The 25,547-nt window shown below is 41.6% G+C and overlaps 1 long non-coding RNA gene across 1 annotated transcript; it reads right to left on the bottom strand.

The window, feature by feature from the left end:
* Positions 1-351: 351 nt before the first annotated feature.
* LOC110496331 (uncharacterized) lies at positions 352-25,399 on the bottom strand. The gene is made up of 4 exons (XR_002469544.3): positions 24,832-25,399; positions 21,607-21,727; positions 7,922-7,976; positions 352-808 (listed from the first exon to the last, which is right to left on the bottom strand). It is a non-coding gene; the product is annotated as an uncharacterized LOC110496331 (long non-coding RNA).
* Between the last annotated feature and the right edge of the window lie 148 nt (positions 25,400-25,547).

Genomic DNA, 25,547 nt, shown 5'->3' with positions numbered 1-25,547 from the left:
AAAATATTTAAAAAAAAAAAGACACTGTGCCCTTTTATAAATACTTACATTATTCCTGTTGACTGTCAGCGCCCTGGATTGGCCCCCTAGCATGACATGAGTTGCTGTGATTGTGATGTTGTGCCCCGAGCTAAAAGTCATGGGGCCTCCGAAGCTCGATGGAGGTGCCTCCTGTCGCCAAGGGGTGGTACTGTAGTTCTCTGCCAATATAAAGGCAATGCAGTCGCAAGCTGTTCTTGTTCTGAGCTTTTGTATTTTTTTGGTTCCCAGCATTCACCACTCGTTATCATTGTTCAAACGTACACTACAATAAAACAATATGGCTGACAGGAAATTGCAAGGGGAGGGATACAGTTTTTTTGTATAGTACATTTATTCACTTATTTCATACTATTAACATTGTTTTATGGAGAATGTGATGTTCCGAGCAAGTTACAACCATATAATTGGAATTATTAGATTCTATATCTATTGTTTACAATGTCTTGATACCTGTTCTTTTTGGATCTGTCATGTTTTTTTTTGTCTTGCCCTTGTCATGTCACATGACCGTTCTCATAGCACAGGCCAGAGTCCCACCTTCATTCCCCATCCCTTATCCACCACAGAGGAGAAAAGACATAGACACAACACAATCAGATGGCTTTGGCAGTGTGTGTGTGTTGTGGTGTACAGTGGTTTACATCCTGGGTTGGTCGTACAGTGACAAACTTGCACGTAGAGTTGTTGCTTCTTTCTCTAAGTTGCTGTATTGTTTCCATTCAAGTCAGAGAGCCAAGCAGAGTTGGGCCCTGTTCAGTCATAATGCCTGTATGGACAAAAACAAGATACAGTACTTCAATTGCAACAGGGAATATGCTTGAAACATAACTAGTGAAGTAAGTTTCATTTGATCACAGTAAACATTGTTAAATTGATTAAATCAATCTAAAATGTGCTAATGTAGCAGAATAGGGATTATCTTTAGAAAGTATAGCAACCAGCTTTGATTGATTAATTGATTGGTTGAATAGAGCAGCCCTGCCAGTACTTTATTTTCAGATCTTTTTCAATTGAACACATTTTTTTATACATGTGTTTGTGTTCCTTTTTATATGACAGCTGTCTCCGCCTGTCTCTCTTTCTGTCTGTGAACAAGATGTGCGTGTGTGTGTGTGTGTGTGTATGTATCCGTTTTAGAAATGGCACTTGGCCTTGACAGTCACGTAAACGTTCTTGAAAAGCACTCGGCGTGGACACTCGAGGAAGCAACTCCGATAGATTCCCTCGCTGTGATGTCTGCGTGTCAAAGGACTTATCTCGCTAAGCATATGCTGGCACTTCACAATCATGTACTTCAAAAAGCCTCCAGCCTTCAAAGCATCAAAACGGCATTCAGCACATCAATCATGTAGCCACTAGCAAAATTCCCGAAGATGTCATCTGCGCTTAACAACAGCGTCCAAAGGTGTTTTGAAGACATTCATAATGGCTGTCTTAATTTGAAGACTATAAATCATGGTCGTTTTCAGCTTTTACCTTTGCCTTAAGATAGAAGTGAACACAAAAAGGACAAAAAATGAAATCTGAAACTTTATCATTTATTTTGTATTGCAGAAAATCATTAGTAGCACACCCAAGCCAATTATTGAATCCTCTGTTGAATTTCTTTCTAGGATTCCTATATATGGCCATAAAACAAGCAAACCTATGGTCAATTTTGGCAGTTTGCAACATACAGAATCACAATGAAAGGCAACTTGCTCATCAACGTTCAACACAATGTAAAGCATCCACAGTCAAGCTTGTACTCAGTTGAGGAAAAAAATACAAAAGGACACCTCCCTATGTTTAATTGTATTATTTTATTTTTTGTAGCCAACACCCCCTCCTTCCCTTGTGTTAAGAGAAAATATTCCAGCGCAGGGCGCAGCGGAGGGATAAACAATTTCACTGTACTAATTGGCCAGTGTCACTCCTGATGTTTTGGATAAACAGAGAGCAGGGGAAAGCCGAGACAAATGTTGGCTAATTAAATTGATGGGGGTTTGGGGGGGGGGGGGGGGGGGGGGGGGGGGGGGGGGGGGGGGGGGGGGGGGGGGTAGAAAACACCTGACAAAAAATGTGACTGGGAAATAACAACAGCTCTACTCTGCGAATAAAAACACACTTCCTTCTTACTTTGAAATACTCAGCTTTCCCCTAATTGGGCATCATTTGCTGATGGGCGAACAATGTCCTCAAACTGGAACTCTTATTTTTTGAGAAGTAAGAGTGAGGTCCTGGATCCTCCTGAATAATACACGAAACAAAGAGAACAGGGCAGAGAGCTTTGAGAGAAAGCGTGTTGTTTCGTTGTGTGATTCGATGTTGTGGCGATTTCCCAGTTCTGTAAGTATGTTGATTAGGAATTAATTCATCCCTCTCCCTATCCAACTGTCTGGCTGTCTACCTCAATATTTATTTCCCTTTCTCTCCGTCTCTGCTTGGCTACTCTCTACTCACTCTCTCTCAAACACACAGCAACACTCTCTCACTCTCTCTCTCACATACACAAACACATACATTCTCTCTCTCTATAAAACACACATACTCCCTCCCTCCTCTGTGTTGACCACTTGTCAGAGGATGTTTATGGACCATTGTTTGCGGTGCTGATGATCATTGTCATGGGGTGCTTCCATTACCCATACTCCACTCTGATGGATTGGGCCTCCCTTGTCGCCTGCTGATATGGGTGTCCTTGACCACTGGGGCAGACAAGACAGGGGGAGGGGGTAGTGTGTGTGTGTGTGTGTGTGTGTGCTGAGGTACGACTAAGATGGGCAATATGTTTTTTGATTTAGCTAGGCGAAGGCTATGATGTATAGATTGCAGTGGGGAGATATATAGATATGGAGCCAAACAGGACTGGTGTAGGACTATTGCTGTTTAAGATGGCTTAGCCTATATGATGTTACTTGATTTAGCTAGGCTAAGGCTATGATATATAGATACAATGGGGAGAACAAGTATTTGATACACTGCCGATTTTGCAGGTTTTCCTACTTACTTATGTAGAGTTTTTTTTTTTAATCATTAGGTACACTTCAACTGTGAGAGACGGAATCTAAAACAAAAATCCAGAAAATCACATTGTATGATTTTCTGGATTTTGGTTTTAGATTCCGTCTCTCACAGTTGAAGAGTTCCTATGATAAAAATTACAGACCTCTACATGCTTTGTAAGTAGGAAAACCTGCAAAATCGGCAGTGTATCAAATACTTGTTCTCCCCACTGTATATACTAGGGGGATGCAGTTCATAGGTACAGTATAGTGGGGAATCCAGCTGGACTGGGATAGTCTATGGCTAATGGGCTATGATAGTTAAGCTATGCTTTGAGTTGGGCCAAGCTTCTCCACCATTCTTACCTCATGCTTCCCCATTTGAGTTATACCTCACCACCCCTGTTCAGAAAAGGCTTTGGCTACATTGGGCTATAGGCTTGGAGCAACTTTATTCTCACGGCGCTCAAAATTCATATTTAAGGATCACCATTATATGTGCAGGTCCTCGGCTCATAACAACCAATCAGAATGATCAGTGGTGCTTATCTGAATATATTGCTCAGTAACTCATCAATGAGTGTCAGCTCGGGCCTGAAATATATGTACTCAAAGTATGCATACCAAACACAACGATACTGTATAATAATATGAACGGAATGATAATTGCACACAGTCAACCTACACCATTACATTTTTTTTTCTCGAAATGGCAATTGATTGAAAGCCCTTGCGTTTCATGATTTTGTCACCACGAGACCTGACAGAGCATTGCACGATTAGATGACAGTATATTTCCCTTGCCCGGCAAGATTAACAACTATTATTGACCTTAATGGAAAGCAGAAGAAATACATTTCAAACAAATTATGCCCATCCTGGTGATTTGCATTCGACATGCCATTCGCCATCTTCCCTGATAACCGAATGATTTTTGCTTTAATATAATGCACGGGAATCCATTCAAATATATATATATACACCTTAACAGCAACTTTACAAGCCCAGAGACAAAAAACCTTAAAGATATTGAAATGATAGTTTAAGGACTGTGGGGGGTGGGGAGAATGAGATATCTTAATGTCTTATCAGTTAAGACTTCCTTTGTATGGAGTAGTTTTCCCACCTTCACTCTCCTTGGAAAGACTGGGGCGCCACTGATGAATTCTTAAGCAGATCTCACTGATAATTGTATTTCATAACTGTCAAGCTGAGAAGAACGGTCCACTGAGAAGCTATTTGTGTCACCGCAGCCTCCCTCTCCCTCTCCCTCTCCTCACACAGCCCTCAATAAAACTCAAAATCGCAGCAGAGATTGTTAAGTCTTCCTCAAGGATTATTAAATCCAAAGGAGAAATTTATGGGTGACACTTCATAACAATTAATCAGAGTGCTTGATTAATAAAGTTGGCTGCCCCTCCCCATCCTCCTCCCTTATGCTCGTGAAGCCGTCCTATCGGGGACGACGTGGTGTCATTCTTTTTGATTAATGGAGCAGTCTGACCACGCCCATAACCCCCCCCCCCCTCCTCCACACACACACATTCATGCACACACACACATAGTATGCCCAGTCTCACCTCTGTGGGGTGACTTTACTAACTTTCAAAAACAGGTGGGGCCCAGTCATATGCGTATATATGTAGGATCTTAATTTTACCTCTATTGTCACAGAAAAATGATTTGACCGTTTAGTCCATAATCAGTGGTTAGGCTATTAGCTGGCCAAAAGTAGGCTACATGAGAAGTGCAATACTGTTAACCCCGTAGTCGATTAAGAGCCGACATCTGTAGATATGTTTTCAATGATTTCTGATAAAACTGACCCTTGAGGGACAGAGAGAGAGAGACCGTGAGAGACCCTCTCTGTTGAGAGTATTGTAAGTGGTCTAAAGTCCTTATTTACTTCAGATTATACCCAGATATTCACAACACATTATTAGTGTGTGTGTGCGTTGGATTGTCAACGCACAAGGGATTTAAGGGGAAAAGGGGGAGATTTTGGAGAATGTCACCCACCTAACCTTGTCACTGTGATTAGACTACTGTGATTAATTAGTTTGGTAAGATTGAGCAATTAGGTCAGGTGTGTGCGTGTGTGTGTGTCTGGCAGGGGCATGTGAGAGCACGGAAAAATTACTTCCTCATTTGACCTGTACCAAAGCAAAAGAGAAAGAGAGAGAGGGAGAGCGAGAGAGACATTTTAGCAATGAGAGACCGATTGATTTTGTAGGTTATAACTCTAGAATGATTCATAAACTTGAAGATGGTATAATACATAGGCTACCACCAGGGGTACGGCCAATAATAGTTTCAGGATATGTCAGTGCTTTTCAGGTACTGTATTTAGTTACATTCAATGAATCACAAGTCATCAGTGTCCCTTCAAAAATATGACTGTCGCTCTTGAGTAGGCCTACAAGTATTAATGCAGCGCAAAGACTTCACAATAACACCCAAAATACCAACAACAGCTTCAAAGGAAATGTGCGTCGAGCCCATTAGAACAGTAAGGTGCACATTTTAAGACACCCTCAGGCTCAAGCTTCACAGCAGGCTGGTATCCTCCATAAGTCTGTGGTACTGGGGCCTGTTCAGAAGAGAGCAACCCTTCTATGTACAACATTGTGAATGCTCTGCCCTGCCCCATCTTTCCCCCTCTAAAATACTACCTGGGGTAAGAGGTCTTAACCACTACAAACTACATTTTACCCTAAACTGCGACCGTAAAACACAATGACAAAAGATGAAGTAAACGGTTTGAAGTGAAAGAGGATCTCCAACAACTCCTTGAGAATCGGCCTTGAGGAACCTTTTAAAGGTTTTCCCAATTAACTTGTTAGTGAGGTGGCTGGTATATTTTTGCAATTAACAACTCCTCTGTGATTTAAGGCTTCTTTTCAAGTGTCAGGTCCTCAGAGACTGGGTTTGTGGCCATGTGATCACTCCTGCTGATTATCATTAATGAACGTTGTGAGGTCCATCCCTCAATATGACTAGGGAGGTACAGAGGACCTAATTAAGAGGTTCCCCTTCATGAAAACGTTCCTCAAACTACATGGGACGACCAATATAGAATACAGACATTTTAGTTACATAAAAGACAATCATCTGTTGAGAGTTGTCAATTTGGAACATCAATAGTAGCGATACATAATTACTCAACCGAATCCCAAAGAAATTACATTTACATTATCAAGATTATCAACTGCAGTCAGATTCAAATGTTTTATCAGGGACGAGTCACTCATTCTTATAAGACTGACCATTCAATATTACTGCCATGTTCAATCCCCAAATATACACCTCGCCATAACTAGCAACTGAGATATGGCATGGCTAGCCCTTTTATTTATTGCATGTGGAGCCATCTGTGCTGTAGTTGGTAGATTACAGCAGTGTTGCGGTTATTATTATGGCATATTTTTTGTTTGTTAGCTGTCAATCAAACTGGGCAAAAGTGAAACTGAAGCTAACCTCGACGGTTAAGTTTAGGAATACATTAGGAGATTTTGGTTAAGTGTAGGCATTAGGGTTAACTTTAGGCATTCATTCTGAGTGTATAAGGTTAGGATTAAGGTTTGAAACAGAAAAAAAATACAAAACGAGTGCTTAGAACTGGTTTTGAACCCGCAATCCTCAGAAGCATAGCTCACAGTTTTAACCAATCCTCCATCCCATCCCATCCCATCCCAACCCAACCCAACACCCTAGCTCGTCGCAAGACTCTCTGGTAATAGGCTCTTGTGCTGTCCCTAGTGGAAGGTAGGGTGTTGGGATCCCTGTGCATTAAAAAACAGGGTTTTCTGTTTGTCTGTTGCCAGTTCGTCTTGTCTCTTCAAGCCTACCAGCGTGTTTTTCTGTACCCCTGTTCTCTTTAGTCCCTGTTTTCTCAGTACTTCTGGTTTAGACCAGTCTGCCTTCCCTGACCCTGAGCCCGCCTGCCGTTCTGCACTTTACGGACTCTGCCCTGGATTACCGACCTGCCCCTTGACGTGCCATTTGACTGCCCCCTGTTTTGTAAATAAACTTCTGTGATTCGAACTGCCTGCATCTTATCCTGAGTTCTGATATGTGGTTCACTGGGCATCTTGCATGGTTGTTTTAGTGGAGACGTAAAAGGTTTGGCGAATCATACTGGAAACGACTACGCAAGAAGTTCAATCTCACTTTTTAATATTTTTTTTTTTCGAGGGATGGGCAGTTCTTATTTCCTCAACACTAGATCTGCAAAATAAATGATATATATGCTTTTAAATTGCAGTAAATGCTGTCATTACAATATAAATGTCCTTTACAAACTAATTAGCAATGAAAAAAAATAATGTTTGCACTATGCCAAGAGACAGTCAATATTATTGATGCAGTGCTGTTTTGTGTTTGAGAAAATGTAGTACTGTCTAGCTGAGCTGACAAAGACAAACATTTCACTGCTTGACTTTTCTAATTAACGGGCAAAAAAATGCTAATTGGCAGTGGAGTGCTTGTGTCAAAAACAACAAAAGGATCAGAGGAGGAGAGGAAAGTACACTCTTAGGAAAAAAGGGTTCCAAAAGGGTTGTTCGGCTCTCCCCATAAGAGAACCCTTTTGGTTAAAGGTAGAACCGTTTTTGGTTCTAGGTACAAACAATGCTTTTGGGTTCCATGTAGAATCTTCTGTGAAAAGAGATTTAGATTCTTCAAAGGGTATGCATGTCAATGGCTGGTATTTTGAAAAGTGAAATCTGTCACTTAATACAGCGGTGCTATAAAGGTTTTCTGAAGGTTGTTCCAGAGCCCTGGTCTGTCCTGAGACACAACTGTTTAAGTGAGTGAGTGAGAGTATGTGTTTAGGAAGTGGCCCACATTAGTATAGGTGACTCATGCCCCAGCCATAAAGACTCTGTTATTCTTACCTCTGGGTACCCCCTCTGGGTATTTGAGGACCTCTCTGGGTATCGGGGACCTCCTCTGCATAATCAAATCAAATCAAATCACATACACATGGTTAGCAGATGTTAATGCGAGTGTAGCGAAATGCTTGTGCTTCTAGTTCCGACAATGCAGTAATAACCAACAAGTAATCTAGCTAACAATTCCAAAACTACTACCTTATAGACACAAGTGTAAGGGGATAAAGAATATGTACATAAAGATATATGAATGAGTGATGGTACAGAGCGGCATAGGCAAGATACAGTAGATGGTATTGAGTGCAGTATATACATATGAGATGAGTATGTAAACAAAGTGGCATAGTTAAAGTGGCTTGTGATACATGTATTACATAAAGATGCAGTAGATGATATAGAGTACAGTATATACATACACATATGAGATGAATAATGTAGGGTATGTAAACATTATATTAGGTAGCATTGTTTAAAGTGGCTAGTGATATATTTTACATAATTTCCCATCAATTCCCATTATTAAAGTGGCTGGAGTTGAGTCAGTGTGTTGGCAGCAGCCACTCAATGTTAGTGGTGGCTGTTTAACAGTCTGATGGCCTTGAGATAGAAGCTGTTTTTCAGTCTCTCGGTCCCAGCTTTGATGCACCTGTACTGACCTCACCTTCTGGATGATAGCGGGGTGAACAGGCAGTGGCTCGGGTGGTTGTTGTCCTTGATGATCTTTATGGCCTTCCTGTGACATCGGGTGGTGTAGGTGTCCTGGAGGGCAGGTAGTTTGCCCCCGGTGATGCGTTGTGCAGACCTCACGACCCTCTGGAGAGCCTTACGGTTGTGGGCGGAGCAGTTGCCGTACCAGGTGGTGATACAGCCCGACAGGATGCTCTCGATTGTGCATCTGTAGAAGTTTGTGAGTGCTTTTGGTGACAAGCCGATTTCTTCAGCCTCCTGAGGTTGAAGAGGCGCTGCTGCGCCTTCTTCACGATGCTGTCTGTGTGGGTGGACCAATTCAGTTTGTCTGTGATGTGTACGCCGAGGAACTTAAAACTTACTACCCTCTCCACTACTGTTCCATCGATGTGGATAGGGGGGTGTCCCCTCTGCTGTTTCCTGAAGTCCACAATCATCTCCTTAGTTTTGTTGACGTTGAGGTTATTTTCCTGACACCACACTCCGAGGGCCCTCACCTCCTCCCTGTAGGCCGTCTCGTCGTTGTTGGTAATCAAGCCTACCACTGTTGTGTCGTCCGCAAACTTGATGATTGAGTTGGAGGCGTGCGTGGCCACGCAGTCGTGGGTGAACAGGGAGTACAGGAGAGGGCTCAGAACGCACCCTTGTGGGGCCCCAGTGTTGAGGATCAGCGGGGTGGAAATGTTGTTGCCTACCCTCACCACCTGGGGGCGGCCGTCAGGAAGTCCAGTACCCAGTTGCACAGGGCGGGGTCGAGACCCAGGGTCTCGAGCTTGATGACGAGCTTGGAGGGCACTATGGTGTTAAATGCCGAGCTGTAGTCGATGAACAGCATTCTCACATAGGTATTCCTCTTGTCCAGATGGGTTAGGGCAGTGTGCAGTGTGGTTGAGATTGCATCGTCTGTGGACCTATTTACGCGGTAAGCAAATTGGAGTGGGTCTAGGGTGTCAGGTAGGGTGGAGGTGTTATTTGGTCCTTGACTAGTCTCTCAAAGCACTTCATGATGACGGAAGTGAGTGCTACGGAGCGGTAGTCGTTTAGCTCAGTTACCTTAGCTTTCTTGGGAACTTTAAACAATGGTGGCCCTCTTGAAGCATGTGGGAACAACAGACTGGGATAGGGATTGATTATAGGCCCCTCCGCGTATTTGGGGCCCTCTCATGGTATCGGGGCCCACTCTGCGTATAGGCCCCCTCTGGGTATTTGGAGCCCTTTCTGGGTATCGGGGCCCCCTCTGCATATAGGCCCCCTCTGCTTATCAGGGGCCCCCTCTGGGTATTTGAGGCCCTCTCTGGGTATCGGGGGTCTCCTCTGCATATAGGCCCCCTCTGCGTATCAGAGGGGGCCTATAGAGGGGGCCCCTCTGCGTTTCGGGGGCCTCCTCTGCATATAGGCCCCCTCTGACTATTGAGGGGCCCCAATACACAGTGACTAAAAGAGGGGCCTCAATACACAGTGGGCCCCCCTATATGCATTTTTTTTGTCCTAATGGAAAATAAACCCCCCACAACAAATCCACATAATAATTCATATTTCCTGTTGCTGCATGATTATTTTACTGTTGTAACAAAATGGCTCAAATTAAGGTCTTACACATTAAGGTCTTACATTAAGGTATGCACAGCAAGTAGTCTGTGTATAGGTTCTTCAGCGTGATAGTGTATTTTTATCAAAATCCGTTTAATCAGAATAATTGCAAATATGCTAAAGTCAATGTGCTAGCTACTTTCACACCCTCTACAAATCCACAATGAAAAAATACCTTCAGGAAAAATACTGTATGAGTAGTACATTTTTTGAATGGTGTGATTCCTCACAAAACTAGAACATAATTTACTCTACGGGCATATCAAAGATCCAGAGTGGGATCTCTGCTAGTTTTAAAGTTATGACTCATTTTATATAGAGACATTTGCATAGTAGACACTGTAACCAGAGAGGAAGAGGCGAAGTGAGGGAAAACTGGGCCCAAAATGGGTGTTCTCCAGCAGGTGGCAAAAATTCACTCACCATGGAGGTCAATGAGAATTTTGTATTTGGTTATAAAAAATGTTTTGTGGTTTATTTGCTATGTGTAGATATTGTGTAGATTAATTGATCGAATAGAAGTTTCGTAATGATTAGGTTGTTACGAGTGTACCGATATAAGTACAACACTTGACATCCCTGCAACTTTGAGAAAAAACACTTTATTTTGGAGTTGTGCCTGGTCGTCACTAGTTACCCCAGCCACAAAGTCATGCACCCAACCTATTTCCAAAAATGTTCTTCTTAAAATTATATTTTAAACCTCACCCTAACCACTCTGCTAATCTTATGCCTAACCTTAACCTAAAATGAAGACAAAAAAAAGCAATTTCTTGTTTTCATGAATTTTTACTTTGTGGCTGTGGTAACTAGTGGGAACCATTGTGCCTGTCGGTCACACAAGTATCTGTCCTCTCATTGGCTACAAGGGTCCCACCTGATCTTGCCTCCCTACTGCCTTCCATTTTTTTTAACACATCTATTCATTGTTAGAGTGGCCACTAGAGTATCTGGTCAATATAATGGATGATCAGTGATTTAACGAGTCACAGCCCTCCTTTTACTTGTATCATTACACACCCTGCAAATCAACAGCCAGAGTGCAACCATTTTGAATCCATTTTCACATTCACTCTGTTGGTAATGCAAACCAATTGGATTATAACTCTAAGTTGCAGACATACCACTGTGATATGGTTGTAGAGTGTATTATGTTCATCAAGATACTGTATATAAAACATAGCTAAATCAAAAATATTATATTAGCAATATACATAAATTAATGTCAGATTATTTTAACTTAAATCAAAATACTACTCATATTACAGGGCAATCGTTAAGGCTTTGTATAACACCAATGTTTGCTTTATAGCACCTACAGATGAAACATTATAGTCTTAAATGAAGACTGGTTAAGGCCGAGATGTCACAAATATTCCAACTTCAAATAATTATTTCTCAATTATGCTTTAAGACATACTACATGGTCAAAAGTATGTGAACACCTGCTCGTCAAACATCTCATTCCAAAATCATGGGAATTAATATGGAATTGGTCCCCTCTTTGCTGCTGTAACAGCCTCCACTCTTCTGGGAAGGATTTCCACTAGATTTCAGAACATTTCTGCGGGGACTTGCTTCCATTCAGCCTCAAGAGTATTAGTGAGGTTGGACACTGATGTTGGGCGATTAGATCTGGCTCGTAGTCTACGTTCCAATTCATCCCAAAGCTGTTCGATAGGGTTGAGGTCAGGCCTCTGTGCAGGCCTGTCAAGTTCTTCCACACCGATCTCGACAAAACATTTCTGCATGGACCTCGCTTTGTGCATTGTCATGCTGAAACAGGAAAGGGCCTTCCTCAAACTGTTGCCACAAAGTTGGAGGCACAGAATCGTCTAGAATTCTATTGTATGCTGTGGCGTTACAATTTGGGCGGACCACCCACTGTATTTTTGGTTAGTTAGTTAGCTGTATAGTAGTAGGCTAGTCTAGCTTAGTGTCATGCTCTGACCTTAGTTCCTTTGTTATGTCTTTGTTTTAGTATGGTCAGGGCGTGAGTTGGGTGGGCTGTCTATGTTATTTTTTCTATGTTGTGTTTTGCGTTTGACCTGGTATGGTTCTCAATCAGAGGCAGGTGTCGTTAGTTGTCTCTAATTGAGAATCATACTTAGGTAGCCTTTTCCCACTTGTGTCTCGTGGGTGATTATTCTCTGTTCAGTGTTTTTTGTATTCACCGTTCAGGACTGTTTCGTTTCATTCTCTCGTTATTTTGTTTTCTGGTGTTCATGTAAATAAAGCATCATTATGGACACTTACCACACTGTGCATTGGTCCGATCTCTCCTACTCCTCCTCAGAGGAAGAAGACGAGCTTTACACATTAGGGGTATTTTGGGATATTTGTTTCTTTCCTTGGGTCCAGCTAAGTCCCTTTTCCTGCCCCCTTGTTACCGTGTGTTTTCAAATAAACCCTGAGTGTTTGACGGTAATATTAGTTGTCTGTGGTTATTTTCATTCTCACCGTTACTTTGTCACTATTGCACTTTGCATGAGTTATGTTACGGGTCTCGATACCATTCCCCCTAGACTGCCGGGCCAAAGGGATTCATAACACCTTCACTGGAACTAAGGGGCCTGAACCATGAAAAACAGCCCCAGACCCTTATTCCTCCACCAAACTTTACAGTTGGCACTATGCATTGGGCAGGTAGCATTCTCCTGGCATCTGCCAAACCCAGCAGATCAAGATCCATCTGAACATTCCCATCATCGATGATGTATCCCAGAAACGGGATAGTGGACAGGTGGAACTTGCACTTCTCAGCACTTCTCAGCTCAGGGAATATATCTTGCCTCGAGGCGGTGTGGTGCCTGGGAGTTGGTCAATAGCACAATCATAAGGACGATGTGGAGGAAGGGAGGTAGCATTGAGCCTTGCTGAAAACCTCCAGGCGGTCATGGTACTCTGAGAGATTCGAGGTCGTACGCAACCCTGGAGGCAGACGTTCCGGGGAACGCTGCGCCGCCTTCAGGTAATGTGAATGGCAGAAGGGGATTCAACCCAGGATTGAACCCATGGTCCAGTCAATATCGGGGTTGTGCTTCTGGAGCTAAGGAAATCCCAAAACAATAAAGATGTGGGGTGACTCAATGAGGAGAAGCTGTATTGACTCACTGTGGTTTCCAGATACCCGCATATTACTGGGAACTGTGTTGTGCGTGACTCTTCCAATGGAGCGGCCGTCCAGTGCCCTGGCATCCATGGGAATGCAGAGGAGTTGAGTAGGGATACTTAGTTCTGATACCAGGGTAGCGTCCATGAAATGTTAATCTGCCCCAGGGTCAATGTGCACCTGGAGAGACTTAGACTGGTCTCCCCACATCAAGATCACATAAAAAGGAGTTTGGGTAATGGAAATTAGAGGGTTCCCAGTCAGGCTCACGAGTGTACTTGTACCTACTAAGGATTCAGGTCTCTTCACTGGGCAGGTGGCTATGTAATGCCCTAGAGCACTACAATACAGACAACTATTGGAGCTTAGCCTGTATGAACGTGCCCTAGGCGATAATCTAGCTCTTCCCAGTTGCATAGGTTCTGGTGAATCCGACTCACCCGTCGTCGATGATACTTGAGGGAGCTTGGGTGGCCTCTGATCCTCTCGGAAAAACAGCCTTCGGGGACATCCGGATTCCTTCGGAGATGAGCGAACCGCAGCGGAAAGACGAGTGTGACCTAGGCCAGACCTCTCACTCCTGCGTTCCCCTAGACGTCCATCAATCCTAATGGTGAGGGCGATGAGGGAATCGATGTCCACCAGTAACTCCCGAGCAGCTAGCTAGCTTTTATCACCTCTGATAATCTGTGAAGGAAGGTATCAAATAGGGACTCTGGATTCCAGGCACTCTCGGCGGCTAACGTGCAAAGGTCTACATCGTAGACTGCCACACTACTGGAGTCTTGACGTAATACAAGTAGTTTTCGGGCCGCCTCTCCCCCGGATCCCGGAGAATCGTAAATCTTCCTCAACTCTGCCATGAAGTCATGCAAATCACGACAAATAGCTAATTCCCGGCATTAGCATAATAATATACGCTATCTTCGACCGATCCGAAGGGAACGAAGATGGCTGCAGCTCAAAAATGAGGGGGAACTGAGAAAGCAAACCCTGGCAGGTTACAGGATCCCCAGAATATCATTCCGGAGGAGGTAAGCAGGGTTCTCGGGGAGCCGGGGTAGGCTGTCCAAACCCACCACTAATAGTAAAAAGGATACTGGGTGGTTGGGAGGTCTGAGAGGTGGTGGGCTCCCTATGAACTAACACCCTGATTTGCTCCATAATAGCCTTGAACCCTTGGTTGTGGCATTCCGTCAGGGAGCAAAGCCTTCCAAAAGGTTCAGTAGTAGCTCCTCATGCCTCCCAATGGTGGCTCCCTGCAGGGAGACAGCGTGGCGGAGCTGGTCCAAGTCTGCTGGGTCTGTTATGGTCAGTTCGTACTTTAAGGGCACAGGGCGAGACCCAGATGCAGACACTGGAGGCAGATGTTTCGGGTCTCTGATATTTATTATAATCCAAGGCAAGAGAATGGTCATGGACAGGCAAATAAAATCATAAACAAGGTCAGAGTCCAGGAGGTACAGAGTGGCAGGCAGGCTCGGGGGCAGGGCAGGCAGTATGGTCAGGAAGGCGGGTTCAGAGTCAAGGCAGGCAAGGCTAAAAACCGTGAGGACTAGCAAAAGAGAGAGAGGAAAAAGCAGGAGCATGGAAAAAAACCCTGGTTGGGTTGACTTGACTTGACAAGACAAACTGGCAACAGACAAACAGGAAACACTGGAATAAATACACAGGGACTAATGGGGAAAATGGATGACACCTGGAGGTGGGTGGAGATAATCACAAAGACAGGTGAAACAGATCAGGGCGTGACAATAAGCAATCGCTTAAGGCTACTAGCTGCTGAGGGCCCCCGGACAAAAAAACAAATAAAAAACAGTTGGCGTCTCAACTTACTGTTGAGTGTTAGATTAGTAGAATACACAAGACGCAATTTCAAAATTTGCTTGTGGAACAGCAGTTTTCCACTTGTTATGTCAGTCACTGACAATCACTCATTAGCCCATGTCAGCAAAAAAATCTAAAAATAGAATGGTAAGTTAGTCTACCCAGCTATCTAAACTTGTAGTAATCATGGCCAAATTACCGACTGGACACGAAGAGCACATGCCCAGGAGCCCTGACCTCCAGGTGGCCCCCAATGATTTAGTTAGTAACTCACTCAGATATCAAATTAACATGGCATAAGTAACGGCATAAAATAGCGAATTTCACGAAATTTGCTTTAAAACTGCAAAAATATATCTCCACCCCATGGCAAAATGTGTAGAATTGCATGAAATGAGTTATAAAATTGCAACATTTTCTTTCCGCACCATGGGAAAATGTGTAGAATTGCAGAGAATTTGCTTTCAAGCAATGATTCAGTTAAACAAAGTAGAACAATTTTAGGGAATTAGGAGAAAAAATGAGAGGAAAAAAGGACAACAACAATGAAAACAAAGTAGGCCTACAACAAAGCTAAATGCAAACTGTAAATAGGACTATAGCATAAAACATGGCAAACATTAAAATGTTTGAAGTTGACATGGAATAATGACACAGTAAGTGTTTTTATATTGTGGTGTAATTATTACTAACCAACACATCAATTTAATCAGCTCAACGATTTGAAGGCGCACAAGCAATCACCAGAGACTTGATTTTGTTTGTGTTCTCTCTGTGTGAATTTTTGCCTTCAAACAATTAGGCTTCACAGTCTAACCTCTACATCTTAACAGCGAGCGATATTGTTTTTAATGATCTTAGTCAATCATCTAAAGTTCTTCAATAAAAGTCATTATTCTTTTGGATCAATTCAATTGTAATAGCATAGCTATAGCCAGGGCCGGCACTGGGTATAAGTGACATAGGCAATCACCTTGGGCCCCCGGCCATAAAAATAAATAAAACTCAGTCGGGATCTCAACGTACTGTTGAGCATTAGAATAGTAGAATAAACAAGGTGCAATATCCTGAAATTTGCTTGTCCACCAGCAGTTTTCCGCTTGCTATTTCAGTCACTGACAGTCATTCAATTAGCCCATGTCAGCTAACATTTTTACATTTTTTAGAATGGTTAGTCTACCCAGCTATTTAAACTTGTAGTAATCATGGCTGAATTACCGACCTGGGCACTAAGGGCAGGTGGCCGGGGGCTGCTACCTCCAGGTGGCCCCCATTGATTGTGGACTTTCTCTCCACCCCATAGCAAAATGAGTAGAATGAAATTAGTTATAATATTGCAACAACAATAAAATATGCACCATGGGAATATGTGACTCACCACCTGTATTCGGACTTATGTAGCAAAATTTGAAATTGTGTTTTTTTTTTACATTAGATACAGTGCCTTGCGAAAGTATTCGGCCCCCTTGAACTTTGCGACCTTTTGCCACATTTCAGGCTTCAAACATAAAGATATAAAACTGTATTTTTTTGTGAAGAATCAACAACAAGTGGGACACAATCATGAAGTGGAACGACATTTATTGGATATTTCAAACTTTTTTAACAAATCAAAAACTGAAAAATTGGGCGTGCAAAATTATTATTATTCAGCCTTAAGTTAATACTTTGTAGCGCCACCTTTTGCTGCGATTACAGCTGTAAGTCGCTTGGGGTATGTCTCTATCAGTTTTGCACATCGAGAGACTGACATTTTTCCCATTCCTCCTTGCAAAACAGCTCGAGCTCAGTGAGGTTGGATGGAGAGCATTTGTGAACAGCAGTTTTCAGTTCTTTCCACAGATTCTCGATTGGATTCAGGTCTGGACTTTGACTTGGCCATTCTAACACCTGGATATGTTTATTTCTATTGTAGACTTTGCTTTATGTTTTGGATCATTGTCTTGTTGGAAGACAAATCTCCGTCCCAGTCTCAGGTCTTTTGCAGACTCCATCAGGTTTTCTTCCAGAATGGTCCTGTATTTGGCTCCATCCATCTTCCCATCAATTTTAACTATCTTCCCTGTCCCTGCTGAAGAAAAGCAGGCCCAAACCATGATGCTGCCACCACCATGTTTGACAGTGAGGATGGTGTGTTCAGGGTGATGAGCTGTGTTGCTTTTACGCCAAACATAACGTTTTGCATTGTTGCCAAAAAGTTCAATTTTGGTTTCATCTGACCAGAGCACCTTCTTCCACATGTTTGGTGTGTCTCCCAGGTGGCTTGTGGCAAACTTTAAACAACACTTTTTATGGATATCTTTAAGAAATGGCTTTCTTCTTGCCACTCTTCCATAAAGGCCAGATTTGTGCAATATACGACTGATTGTTGTCCTATGGACAGAGTCTCCCACCTCAGCTGTAGATCTCTGCAGTTCATCCAGAGTGATCATGGGCCTCTTGGCTGCATCTCTGATCAGTCTTCTCCTTGTATGAGCTGAAAGTTTAGAGGGACGGCCAGGTCTTGGTAGATTTGCAGTGGTCTGATACTCCTTCCATTTCAATATTATCGCTTGCACAGTGCTCCTTGGGATGTTTAAAGCTTGGGAAATCGTTTTGTATCCAAATCCGGCTTTAAACTTCTTCACAACAGTATCTCGGACCTGCCTGGTATGTTCCTTGTTCTTCATGATGCTCTCTGCGCTTTTAACGGACCTCTGAGACTATCACAGTGCAGGTGCATTTATACGGAGACTTGATTACACACAGGTGGATTGTATTTATCATCATTAGTCATTTAGGTCAACATTGGATCATTCAGAGATCCTCACTGAACTTCTGGAGAGAGTTTGCTGCACTGAAAGTAAAGGGGCTGAATAATTTTGCACGCCCAATTTTTCAGTTTTGGATTTGTTAAAAAAGTTTGAAATATCCAATAAATGTCGTTCCACTTCATGATTGTGTCCCACTTGTTGTTGATTCTTCAAAAAAAAAATACAGTTTTATATCTTTATGTTTGAAGCCTGAAATGTGGCAAAAGGTCGCAAAGTTCAAGGGGGCCGAATACTTTCGCAAGGCACTGTAAAAGTAGAGACTCAGAGCTACACAATGGTATATAATACACTGCATTTGAGGAACAATGGGAAATTAATTCTGCTTTGAAAGTTGATTAGTTTGTAAACTCACTTTTGAGAAAATTGCCTTTGAATGTTTTGGTATCTAGTGAAGAGCTCTTCTTTGTCTACACCCATTCAGCCTCGCTTTAGCCCCACCCATCTCGTTTCCCTCTCGAAGCACACACTTGACGATCTGGCCGATTATTTGTTTACCTCAGAATAGCATGAAAACAGCCTAACCAGCTCTGCTGGCAACAATTTCATTACGCTTTTTTGCAGATGTTTACTGACACTGGCCATATTCATTGGGTGTTGTACACACGTCAAGTAACATTAGCTAATGAGCCAGCCAGCCAACATTAGTTAGTTAAACCATGTTAATCAACCATGTTCAATGTTAGCTAGCTAACACTAGGGTCTAACTAGAACAACACACGCCTCTGGGAAATGAATAATAACATCAGCCAGGGAGCCAGTCAGCTAACGTTATCTAGGTAGCTAACAATACACTTTAGCTTAAGACATATAGCTAGCTAGGTAAACAATGTACCTAGCTAGGTAAAGTGTAAATTCACACACGTCATATAACGTTTGCTAACGAGCCAGCCAACTAATGTTATGTTAGCTAGTTAACAATGAACAGTGCCAACAATGCCACAGTGCTGTGAGCTAACCAACCATGTCAATGTTACCTAACTAGAACAGCAAACGGCTCTGGGAAACGAATGATAACATCAGCTAGGGAGCCAGCCAGTTAATATTAGTTTGCTAGCTACCAGTACAACTTTAGTTTGAAATTACACCACTTTCTGTCAAAATTAGAAAACGTGTAATATCTGAAAATGTAACTAGCTAACACTAGACTATCTTACCTGTATACATCATTGTGCATGAATGCGTCTCCGTGTCAGGAATGCCATGCCCCCGTTGCCCTTAGTTTGAAGATGTAATCCAAAGACTTTAGCTATCATATTCTAATTTCACTGATTTCAAAACTTGATCCTCCAGACAGTGGTGAGACACACTTATGCAGCTCCATTACACAATAAATTTTTTTAAAGCCACGTTCGACAGGATTACCAACACAGACTGATGAGCTTCTATGGCAGACCAAGCTGAACTCCTCCCTCGGCATCTCCAGCCCACTCATTATCTCAGCCAATCATGGCTAGTCCGAAGGTTGCTAACTTTTTCTGTGGCTCAACCAACAAGGCTCGTAATTTAACTATTTTATTTGTATGTACAGATGACATACACGTTTGTTATTAAGGCACAGGAAAGTTCACATGTTCAAGAAGGCATTTCTGCCAAAAAAACGCATTTTGATAAAAACAAATATTTTTTACGTTCAAATGGCTTTCCTGTGAAGTCGTGAATTGCGGCATACACCTAGATTCCTGAATCGGGTAACATATGTGTAGAATTGCAGAACACTTGCTGTTGAACTGCAATACTTTCTCTACATCCAATGGCAAACTTTGTAGAATTGCAGGAAATGTACTTTAAAATGTAGATTTTTCTCTCCGCCATCAAGAGGGGGGTCACCTAAATGTTTTATCTGCGAGGTTGGGGTCCCCCCAATCAAATCTCACCTAGGGCCCCAAAAAGACTAGGCCTTGGCTATAGCAGAGCAATTTAAACATGAGTGAATCGATATCTGTAGATCTTATACTGTACATGTCCACATATCCATAGCATGCTCAACACCATTTTAATTTAGCTACGTACTAGTATGGCTCATAATGAACTTGCTGTGCATCTGTCATCCTCAAATAACGTCCATGGGACGTTTCATAATCTTGGGGCGTCCAAATTGGGGTAATCAAAAGACCCCGGCAGAGATTATGAACCTTTAATTGCGTTGTCAAAATTACGGCATAGTGTGTCATCTCTCGCGTCTCTACTTCAGATACGTTTCTTCATCAACATTTGGTGAAAAACTACAGAAGTAATTGAGTTGTGGGTATAAAGCTCTATCAAAGCTCTTGTTCTTCTAGGCTAGGTGACATTTTAATTATACGTCCTTATCTGATAGATGGGGAGATATACCTTGTGTCAAAGTAAACCCCACTTCTTTATTGTTTTTTAATCATATATGCTTATATTCATGCTGTCAATGGATGCATGGGATTTCATTTGACCCATCATTGATTGAAGATTATGTACCATATAGAGGAGGTTTATCGTAAGTCACAAATCTCTCCGATTAGAAGTGTCTTGTTACTTGAATGACAATGAGCGCAAAAAGAAACTTAATAAGTGAAGGGCTATATTTTATTCAAAGTTTAGTAGGAGTATGTTACGGTGAAAAGACTTTGTGTCTGTGGAAGAACTGCAATCTTGAGCTGACAAGCTTAGAGTTCTTCCTCAGGCACAAAGTTATTTCACCATAACATTATACGTAGTTAATAGTGCTTCAATTGTAAATAGTACTTATACCATTTGATTACTGATTGAGTCAGTAAGTAATCAATGTAACAATGGGCTCAATGGTGAATCAAGAGGCATAGCTATGGACCAATAGTACCAATGAGTCAGGCTGTAATTAGGACAAGTTACAGTACATTGCAACGTTATGAGCATCATAACATTCGAATGGCATGTCCAATTATATTATGGAGTTGAAGCGACATGGAATTCATCCCCCACACTAAAAAAATCTTGATTCTATCATTCCATCAGTTACCCTTGCATTGGTGTGTTACGGCTGGAGGGTCTCTGGTTGGTTGAGGTGATGCCTCAAACAATGATAATGGTGATAGTAATAGTGATAATGCTACACATATAACCAGGCAGTTAAAGGTCTTTCTCTTTATTGTGCCAACAGCATGTTTGCATTCAACTGTATTTGTCTGATTGAAATATTTATTTGTGTGACTGATGAGGTTGTGTGATAGCAGGTCAAAAGAGGCATCAAACATTTTATCTGAAGCTTTGATTTTTTATTGTTTTTTAGTATTTAATAAAAAATGCATGTAGGCATAGCACTTTGTGTCCAAACTTTACATTTAATAATTATTATATTGGAAGATAAAATGGAAAAACTAAATGTGTTAATCAAGTGTCATCAGCTAATGTATGTAACATATTTTCTCCAATTGTTGGCCTGTAAAAGTAATTTCTAACTTTCATTACTTTTAGTTTTTGGATATTCCATTGTTGCCACCCATTTCAGGCTTACATTAAGGGGCAGTAAAGTTTGAGTGGAGAGTAATCTATCTCTAGCTAAATATCTTATCCTTACTTCATCAATAAAAGGGTAAAAATGTTTTGTCTATATACAGGTACATTTTGTGTATACTGCATATCACATAAATGTTTGGGATGAGGTTGTTTGTATAAGTAAACTGTACACTACTTTTGGAATGTTCCCTCACCTTCTAGCACTGGGCCTTCAGCCAATGTAGTATTTAGAAGCAGGGGTGAAATAGTAGTTCCATTCTCACTGGTATCACTGTACACCATCCATACAATCTGTGCGTGTTCACGTCAACCAATCTAAAAAAAGAAGAAAGAACAAGAAAGAAGAACATAATGTGTGCAAATATACAGTACATGCCAACTACACGAACATGTTCACATGTACTGAGGGGAGTGTTTTTCAACGTAGATAAAAAAGGAAGACGACGGTGACACAAAACGAGGGTGACTCGTCACCGTGTTGTCATTGTGTCAGTTTGAAAAGGTACTTGATATGCGCAGAGGGGGGGGGGAAATGGGACTATGCCATGTTATTGTTTGCGAATGTGTAAGATCTTGACATACATGTGTGTGGACATGTGTGATGGCGTCCTAGGATTTGGTAGCTTGGAAGCTTTTTGGACCATAATGCACTGATTCATTATGACTGGCTGTAAGGAAGGAGAGAGAGAGAGAAAAAAAGGAGAAAGAAGAAAAAAAAAACGTTTCAAATGCGCTAGCACCTGGAACTTCAAATCTAAACAAAAATCTCCCCATTTTCCCTTCAATCTTGTCACAGATATGTCATACTTTTCCTCAGACACCCACTTCTAGGGAACTGCAACACAATTTCCAGAAAAATCCAGGGAGCGTGGACGTGGACCCAATGCCCAGCGAGTTATGGTCTGGCCTCTCGGTTTACTCTCTGTGTTGTTACTGACAATGGTAGCCATGCTCTCACTCCTGTCATACCATGGTGCCGTTCGACTCTGCATTCAGCCATGTCTCTTTTATGATCACACTGTTCTTTAAAAAAAAACTCAGTTACTCTCCAATGTTCGCGATAGCATGAATTGTGTGGTGTAAAGTATTATCAGGATGGCTCCTTTAAGTTCTATTCAAAGTTAATACAAATGCTGGCTTCAAATTCTGCTTTTTTTTGTGTCCTGTAGATTTCTTGGGCCTTGGCACTATGGTATTGTGGAATCTTCTTCGTAAGAGTCTTAAATACCTAAAATAAGGTATATCCAATATGTAATTGCATTCACACTGGCAATAAACGATAACGTGTTAGGAGTAATGCGTCCTTACCTCTGTTTCTTCCTTTCACGAATACATAAAAAAACAGCAAATTGTGAATAGTGGTGGACACTACAGAAAATACTCTGCTGTTAACATTGACTTACACATTACGAGAGGTTATGCATGTGCACGGGGGACGTGCAGAGAAACCACCATCTTGTTTTCCAGTTTAACCCTATGTGATAGGGCTTGCGTTGAGTCATCGGGGACATTCAGCAACAATTATAGTTACAATGTAACTGTAATGGGGCCACAACACACTGATATCACCACGTGTGTGTGTGTATGTTTGTGTGCGTAGGTGTGTGTTTGCAGGCCAGTGTATGTGTTTGCGAGCCTGCATCCGTCTGCAATGTGAAGGCTTGTGCATGCATGTGTGTATGTGTGAGTTGCATGAGACTGGCTTCCTTTGGGCAGATAAGAAAGCAAACAGCATAATGTGATCTTTGGTGTGTAAAAATCTGGATAATATCACATAACACATAATATGTGTATCTAGATTCCATAAGAAACAAATGTAGGCCTACAATATACCCTCAATTAAAATATAAGCCTACAATATACCCTCAAAGTCAGATTTCATTCCATATGATCATTATCGCATAACCATTTTACCACATTTTCAATACCATGCATATTATGAAAGTGTTTATTTTCTCTAAAATAATTAATTTAGCAAATACAAAAGGTTAAAAACACACATGAGGATGACCTAATTATTTTCCCCATTACATCTTATTGTGAATACAACACAATGCCTAGTGAAAATGATTTACACTCAGGGCTTCTTAGATGACAAAAACACTATGAACTCTGAATTAAACAAATTCTTTAGCAGGAATATTATGTGCAAGTTAATCAGGAATGTCAAATGGCAATCCCTTTGAGTTAAAGTTGAACTGCATCCTTATTGAGCATGGGCTGGAAAGTATGGTCTAGAAGTGTTTTCATTCACTATGAACCTTTATGAAGTAGTCGTAAAGTTCTCCTGAGCAGGTGTTTGCCTTGAGAAAAATATTTGTTCTGGTTTTCTGTAATCATTAGAGCATTCAATAGTGAATAACAGGCAACAATTTAGGACCTACAATAAATGCAATACACTCCATTCTACACAGTTTTGGATGAATATTTTGTACTATTTCTAATAGCCAAATTTCTAAATTATGTTAACTGGACTATACCTAAATTACACCAAAGATGCCAGCAATGGCTTATAGAAAGAAATGATCAAAGCAACAAGACCAAACAAGATGCACAAGGGCGCACAACTAAGGCAGGATAAAAGTTCTCAAAGATCAACATTGGATCTATTGTATAGAATTCAATAAGGTATCAATCTGCACAAAACATATATTCATTGTTTTTGACAAAGTTGACCAAAACGTTTTTCTGGTTTTGTTATAAGTCTTAGCCAAACAAATCTCATTGGTATCCTATGTTAAATTAAATGTAATAATAATTATAATTATAATAATAATGACACTAATAGTAATACCAACAATATTAATAATAATAGCAATATCTGTGGAAAATAATGTAGTTTAAGAATATGAAATTACATGAGACAAAACCTTTCAAGACCAATTAAATTCCAATGTTCAAACTGAACACTTAAACTTGTAAACGCAGCTAGAGAAGTCTTATAACCGTTAAAAACGCTCTAGGCCTATTCCCTATGAAGAAGCTCCTGTAACACAGAGTGCTCTGTCCATTAAGTGCATAAAACCCTCGCCTGTCCTTGCCAACTCTACTTCCACGATGCACTTTCTGATTGAAGATTAGTGACGTAAGAAACATCAATCGCGACAGGCATGTCGAGGTAGATGGAGGAATGGATAGATAGGCAGATGTTGGGGCGGTACTTGGAAATATTGCCACATTATTAGCCCCCTCCGACAACCATTCTGCATAGATGATAAATTTGATAGCATGCTGGCAATGTCTCAAGTATGTCGCGCGCACTGAGAGGTAAGGATTTATTTGAGTGGGTAAAATCCTAACGGTTCATCATCTGTTACCTTTTGACTTGAGAAAAATATCTAACATTTAAAAAAATGAAGTGCGGAGTGGCATGAACAGATAAGAGAGGTTAACATATGGTGCAAATTCCGAGAACTCACCAGGGTCAGTTAAACAAGGTTCGTCTGCCGGCCGCCTGGGCGTTGGGAAATTAATCCGTCTCGCAAAAATGCAGTCCTGCGCCCGAGAATGTGGATTGAGTTGGTGCATTAGCAAGAAGCGGCAGCCATGGTGGTGATGGAAAATCTCCAAAATATCTGATGTATGGGGTGGTAGGTGGAACGGTGCGTATCTACCGCTGAGCAACGTAACACAGCTTCAATGCTACCGAAGTTATAAACTAGCCTACTTAGCAACATCAAACGTGCTTTAGGTAACACATGTACCCACAGAGTAGCCAAAATAAAAGAGCATCTAATTAAAAAATAGAAAACTCAACTTCACGGTAAATTGGGGTTCTCTTGATGTCCTAGGTTTAGAATACTTTCAACAGCTTGGCTATTTGAGTTATTGACCAAATAGATACTCTGCCTCAATGCAGTCGGGCAGAATAAGTTGTTGTATTGACATGTTAATAACATAGTGAATGAAATGGATTTAAAAATAAATGCGCAGGGATGGAGAGCAGTGCACTGTTTCAGTTACAGTGGACTTCTGCACTCTGTGCCCCTCCCCTTCCCCATGCAAAGTAGTCAATTCCTAGCAAGGTGTAACGAATCAATCTGCAACTTCCAATGCCCCCTTTTTTAGAGGTGTCAATGAAGAGGTACAACAACAAAAAACTCCTCCCAACTGCTGCCTGTATATATATATTTTT

Source organism: Oncorhynchus mykiss, chromosome 18 (assembly GCF_057628025.1).
Source record: "Oncorhynchus mykiss isolate SJ-2025 chromosome 18, ASM5762802v1, whole genome shotgun sequence".
NCBI classification, from domain to species: Eukaryota; Metazoa; Chordata; class Actinopteri; order Salmoniformes; family Salmonidae; genus Oncorhynchus; species Oncorhynchus mykiss.
The sequence above is the reverse complement of the archived record's forward strand: the minus strand, read 5'-3'. Positions and strand labels throughout refer to the sequence as shown.